This window comes from Oratosquilla oratoria, chromosome 39 (assembly GCF_046742065.1).
Source record: "Oratosquilla oratoria isolate Oo_2021 chromosome 39, ASM4674206v1, whole genome shotgun sequence".
Taxonomy (NCBI): Eukaryota; Metazoa; Arthropoda; class Malacostraca; order Stomatopoda; family Squillidae; genus Oratosquilla; species Oratosquilla oratoria.
In genome coordinates, this window is record NC_134815.1 from 47,013,615 (window position 1) to 47,021,000 (window position 7,386).

Below are 7,386 nucleotides of genomic sequence, written 5' to 3' on the forward strand. Positions count from 1 at the left end.
AAACGTCCGTCTGGATCAGGGGCTCTGTGTTTATTATAAAAGTATTTCCCTCAGCCCGTGTTCCCTTACCTCCTATCCACTATTTCTAACGTTAGAGTTTCTAATTGGGGCCATATATCGTGAGTTTTTCCGCATATATCTTCGTACTGTATTAACTGCATGGTACCATGCGACCAATAATTTAGGAACTCTTCGGGACGCCCCTACGGACCAGAGCCACACGTAATTCGTCTATGTTAGATATCAAAAATCTCTACTCGTAGAGAAATTATAATATTTTTGTATTACAACTGTCCCTCCTTCATGTTGTTCTCTTCAACCTGTCCTTCAACAATACTATGGTTGGTGAAAAGAATTCTGCCACCGTGTTTCCCATGCTTGTCGTAAAATACGACAAAATGGGGAGAAATTATAGGACTCGGGATCCATTATTCTGTATGCTTCTCCTACAAAAATTAAAAGAATAATAGGGTCTAGGAGTAGGAGTCCAACCACCACCTTAGAAATTGGGTCATTGAATTTTGTGGCACAGATGCGAGTAAAAGGGTAGCGATTGTCAGTTTGTGAGAAAGACGAAGGTCGAGTTTAAGTTTCGGAGTGTGATGGGGTGTCAAAAATAATGAGTTGGCGAAGAAGTGAAGGGTTGGTTTTGCTGGTAGGTAATGAGATAGAAAAATGTGTGGTTGAGGATAGAGAAATGTCTTCGAAGTGAATTTAGGCGAAGGTGAAATTGGAATGGGAGATGCAGGTATTTGTAAATGTATACGGTCCTCGTAGTGAGAAAAATAAAGAGGAAAGAGAGTTTTTTTGGATCGATATGAGTGTATAGAGAGTTTTGGAAAGAATGTAAGGTAGCGGTGTTTGGGAATCTCAATGCTAGGGTAGGAAACAAGCCAATAGATGGAGTAGCAGGTAGGTTCGGAGTACGAGATAATAATTATTGTTGAAAGATGATGTTGGATATGTATTTAGAAAGGACGTTGACAGTAAACACAGTGTTTATGAAGAAAGCCAAACATAAGTATACAAGGGAAAGGGAGTTGGAGGGAAGGGTTGTTGATAGGGGAATAATGGACTATGTAGCTGTACCCAAAAAAAGGTATTGGAAGGTTTTTGTTTTCATAGGAGAGAGTACGGTAGTGGCAGATGATATATATATATATATATATATATATATATATATATATATATATATATATATATTAAGGGAAATGGAGAATGGGGAGAAAGTGGAGGAAGAAAACCGTGGGAGGTAGAAGGGTGCTCAGATATGGGGGGAGGGGGTTGGCTTCTTTCCGTCCACAGGATATTGTTGTGGGCCTCAGCAGGGATGTTACATACTTGTCAGGACCGTTGTTGTTCGTATTTTTCTTGTTATTATTTGGTTGTTGTTGTTGTTATCATTATTATCATTGTTATCATTATCATTGTCATCATTATTATCCTTATTATCATCATCATCATCATTATTATCATTATATCATTATTATCATCATTATTACCATTATTATTTGCTATTACGAAATAGACCAAACATAAACAAAGACCCAACTCAACAATCGCATGTCGTCTATATGTTCACTTGCAAACGAGGGAACTGTGCAACCCTCCCATCCACCTATGTCAGCAAGACGACTATGAACTTGAGCAGACGTCTCAGTTACCATCTTTCGTTTGGAGCCCCAAAAACCTACTTATGTCAGGAACACCATGAGACCATAACAAGACATTTGCTCACAGAGAACACTGAGATCATCACATCATGCCCGGACGCACGCCGTCTCCCCATTCTTGAAGCCTTAAACATTAAAGAATTAGAACCTAATCTTAACATACAGTCATCAGACCTACAAGCATTACCAAGCATGAGAAGGAACACAGTCCCTGGAACCAGCCAATCAGCGACAAGGACGAACGAGACAGACGACGTAACTACGCCTTAAATACCGGGCAGAATATGAGCATGGGAATGTATAAATTAGACAACTTTATAACAAACAAAATTGTTTACATTAGCTGGCTCAAATGTCCGGCAGTGTTGAGCGAGTAAGGTCACAGTGGACCTGTCCTAATGCGCCCTAATGTACTTCATTGGTGTGTATATATATATATATATATATATATATATATATATATATATATATATATATATATATATACATACATATATATATATATATATATATATATATATTGTCACTGTTTCCTTAATCTGTACCTTTGAAAATGTCTTAAATAGACGAAAACGTTCGGTCCCCTTTCATTTTATTTTCCAAGTGATTTTTATTATACGGACTTTATCTTCCAATTTTACCGAAGTGTTTCATTTTCTTACGACTGAGCCATTGCCCTTCCCATAATCTGCTCGTCACTCCAATCTACTATCGACCAATTATATAGATCATTAGTCTTCCCATATTTGGAATACGTTGTTCTCGTATGGTCACTCAAACTCATTAAAAACGTTCCCAGATTGGAAAGGGTGCTGCGGTGAACCAGAAAACTGGAAAAAAAAAAAAAAAAAAAAAAAAAAAAGCAGACGCAGATTATATGAAAATTGTCAAACGCAATTAAACAAGTCTTTTTAGATAATTATTTGATACAAGTGTTAATATTTTCAGTGAATCAATGACATCAAAATTATGAATATTTTTACAAAATACTAACCAGACAAAATATAATGGCCTCAGGCTTTCATACCGTAAAATGCCTCATCAGCTGGTGAAAACACCTTAACCAGCTGTTTACTGAGTGAATAGGAAACTAATACAACAGAGACAACAGTTAGAAGTTTGAAAATTTAAAAACAATTTGGATAAACTCCTTAGCAACATGTTGTAAAAATTTTACTCTATTTTCTTGTTTTGTTTGTCTGTTTGTGTGTTTTTCTTTATTATTTTTACATCTGAGCTCGTTATGCACTAAATGTCCATTGCAATCCACAGTAACTTTTGATAGTCGACGCTGACTTCCTTGTAAGCAGCATCAACTTAGCTTTGATACGTGGGCAGGGCTCCTGAAGACACGAAATAAAGGAAAGCAGGTGGGGGAGGGGAGGAGAAGGAGGAAGAGGACGAAGAGGATAAAGAGAAGAATAGTAGAAGGAGGACGAGAAAGGAGGATGGAAAGAGAGGAGGAGGGAAGAAAAACAGGAAGCGGAGGTGAAAATGTTTAATGTAATTAAACTAGGAATGCGAAAGCCTATAATTGCAAACACAAACCCCCCAACACACAACTATCCGTACGCTCCTACGTTCTCCCACGTTTCAGGACCTATATATTTACAGGTAAATGCCATATCCACGTATAGTGCTACATAAATGTGAATGCACCAGACATGTAACCTAATGGAGTAAAAAGGTAGTCACGGCCTACCTCACGTATGTGTTGCCGAATTGCATAGTTCATGTATTCATAATTAATAGAACACGACTCGGTGGCGCGGTTGGTAGAGACTCGGACTATCACTACGGTGACCCGGGTTGGAATCCTGCCCAGGGCAGAAATAATTTCAGTATCGCTGCGCTTCGAGCCGTTACTCCAACTCTAGTGGGCGGGAAGTTGGGTGTGTGTGTGCGTGTATGGTCACAGCAGTACCCATACATCGGTCGCACGAGCTCTGAGCTCTCTTCCAGGAGGGAAATAACTGTCGATCACGAGACCAACACGTGATCCAAGACGTGTCATACCGCCCGGTTCCTGAATCGGCCTCAAGCAGACGATTGGAGCGATTGAGTCATGATGACGTTTTAACACTTAGTTTTCCTTGGCTTAATCAGATATGACAGAACGATCAAAAGTCAGTTTTTCCGTAGCGATCATTCTGGAAGAATGGAGCTCAGATCAAGAGAGAGTGTGGGAAATGCTATAGAAAAATGTAGGCTGGTGTTCTCGGCATAAGAGTATACAAAAAATAAAATGTACGGTCATGTAGTAGGAAAAGAGTAGGAGTTAGAGCAGGATTCTGTATGATGGTAGACGCTACGCTTGGTAGAAGAATACCGACTGTCTTCAAAAGAAGCTCTAAGATAGGTGGAAAATCAGAAATGAGAGAGCAGAGGAATAGATTAGAAGGATTTGTGTCAGACTCGTCCAGGTTGTAGTATGTAACTGTACAATAGCATATATTTCACCAAAATCCCCCTGAGACAACCAAGAGTATGACATAAGCGTTAGAAGCTCTGAGGAACGTCCGTTGCGGAAGCCACGCTGGCAGTCGGAGGGAAGTTCATGAGCGTAATGCTTCCTTATCTTCTTAAAAAGGATAACTGCAGATAAGGAGGGAATTAAACCTAGTGGACCGTTGTTAGAGAGCTGAGATCAGACATCTTCCTTTGAAATAGGTTGATTGTAGACTTCCAGCATAAAGATTAAGAGCAAGTTCACAGAGGGACCAGACGTAAGCCTTCTTAGTGTCAAGGCAGGATGAGGTAAGAAAAAAAAAAAAAAAAAAAAAGTCGGAAGGAACAGAACCAGGAAGAAAAATGTACTTCTATATGATATGAAAATTACAAACCAAATAGAGTATTTTGCAATATCAGTGTACATCTCTGCTATGTTTAAGAGAACTGAATATATTATACCAACAGCACAATCTCCGTAGTTTCTACCCATCTTCATTCCGATATACTTTAGAACGTATACTGTCGTATCAACTACGGTATTAGTGATACCACATCGGTTCTCCCTTTATCTTATGTACTCTAGGTTGCCACTGCAACTATCATGGCCGCATTTTAACGCTCTCGGGGTCGGCAATTTCTAATTTTTTGTTTACGACTATCGTCATCTTATTCGGACGAAGAAAGATCGAAGCCGGCCACCGACACGATCCAGGTGGGGCTTATTGAGCTTCCGTCTTGTCCCAGCTCCTCCCATACCTCGGGCTGAATAACATCGTCTGGTATTATCCAGAACGATCTGCAAAGTTACATTATCGCGTATGCGAGGTTCATGCAACGCTAAGTTTACTGCTGTGTCAAACCTAAAAGAATGTCACCACTCGGTTGAACCACCACAACTTCTACCACCACCATCGGTAATTAATTTCCCACCATGTCTGCTACCTGTAGGTGCTGGTCAGCACCTTCATTTTCATAAATTACCTACCGATACTGACAGCGAGGCCATTTCACCCACTCCAATAAGAGTAACGTGTCTACCAACAATACCTTTACCACCACCACAAATACACTACCACCACCACACATACCAAACACCCATACCACCACCACCACCACAACCACCACTCGCCAAAACTTGACTACACCGTCAACATAGCCATCACTTCTTGCAATCCCCAAGTTAGATTCAGAAACGAAAAATATTAGAAGCCCCTACCACCTTGATTACTATCAGATATTCAAGAATGTGGTCATTACTACTTGTATTAAAGTACACCAGCAGCCATCTTTGTCGTCTCCATCACGTTCCTAGTCATCCTAACTTTCACTTCCTGCACTAACGACGTCACTAACACTACTACGACCATATCTGCCATTCTCAACCTCATTACTTTTCTATTGTCATACCTAAAAATAGTGACGCTCCCTTCGCTGGAAGAAAATCTTTTTATCATATTGTTGCTCTAAAAGGGTTTATAATAATAATTGTATGCACAAGTCCTGCCACAAACAACAGTATACTTGCGCACATTGTAACAGTGATCTTCAGAACCACTACTATCAATACTACTATCAAGACCATCCTAACACTATCATCATTATACTGTCCTAATCTAAACTAACTTACATTCGTTTAGTAACACCATAATACAAAATCGTACCCAGCAATACATACCGCCAACGCCATAAAAATGCCATTCCTCCCTTGATATCTATGTATCTTGTGTTTAATCCTGTGTAACCCCTACCATCTCCAATACCTCCCCATCCAGTGGTTCATCATTCAACAGTCATCCTCATCAACATTACCTCTACTATAGCGATAGTGATCATCATCATCACGTGGATGGCGATCCAGCAAAAGGCTTTCATAGTCCTATTTATCATTACCACAAACACCAACGTCCCTCACAATAGCTACTGAGGAGTTGTTCACGTAGCTTTTTAACAAATACTATTTACTCCCTTTACAGTGAACTATTAAAGCGACTAGAACTATTCTTTGGCGAGCTCCCAGTCAGATGCAACAAACAGCTATAATATATTTGGCAATTTTACCTCGGAGCAGCTGGTAGTCCCGATGCTTGATGTGATTAAACGGCCAACAAGGTCTTGTATATCACCAAAAGATATGCAATTTTAAACCTTATGGTAAGTTGCAGGAGAGTTTGTTGAAACAGAACCTCTTGGTCGTTGGTTATGACGCGTTTGAAGGTAAGCAGGTTTGAGGTTGCAGCGTGATTTCATGGGATGCCATATTAAGAAACCGTTTTGAGTTTTATTCTTGTATCGTCTTCGCTGTGTCATGATTTAACAAAGACAACATTTCGAATTATATCAGTATATATCTATTGACAAATCCGTTGTTTAAGACAAAAGACTTTTTACAATATTTTTCCCCCCACTTTTTTCACTTGTAAGCGATGCCTTGGGAGTGTTGATGGAGTTTGGTGAAAGGTCGTATGAAAAGGTAAAATCATCGTAGAGTTGGCGCCATCATGTGATGCACTTCCCGCCCAGTAGCTGCCCTCCCGACAAACAACGCGAATACACACCTCCTCCGCCTCACTTCCTCCTTCACAACACTGTCGCTGTAATATCCACCTTCTCTCCATAATAACCTGCTCCTCTTTCTCCTCTTCTTCATAACATCCTGTTCCTCTTATTCAACGATATACTGTTCTTCGTTCTCCTCTTCTTTCACGACATACTGTTCCTCTTTTCCCTCCACCCCTCTAGTCCTCCTCCTCTTCCTCCCGTCTTCGTTCTTCTTTGCCACCACTACTTCGGCATCGTCCTCCTTTTCCTCTTTGTCTTCCTCCTCTCCCTCCTGTCTAAACCACTTTCTCTTTCTTCTTTTTATTTTCTTTCCAACTCTCTCTTTGTCTCTCGTACTTTCATTTTCGTTCCTCTCCTTTTCACTTAGAAAAATGTGCTTATAACATTAACCGGGTTGCTGTCAAGCGATTTAATTCAGCTGAGGTCCCCTCAAGCGTCCGTTCGATTGGGTCTTCCAGTGTTGATTCCATTGACCTGCACTTTTATTTCGTACGATTTTATTAAACCAAAGAAAAAAAACGCGGCGAAAGTCTACCTCTTTTTACTCCTTCCTTGCACCTGCGTTATTCCTACATCTCTTTTACTCTGTCACATTTATTACGATGAACATAATCATCACCACCCACATCATTGTAATTCGTTATAATCAGTTACCCAGCGACCATCATCAATCTTCGATTAATTTTCATTTCAGAATCGTGTT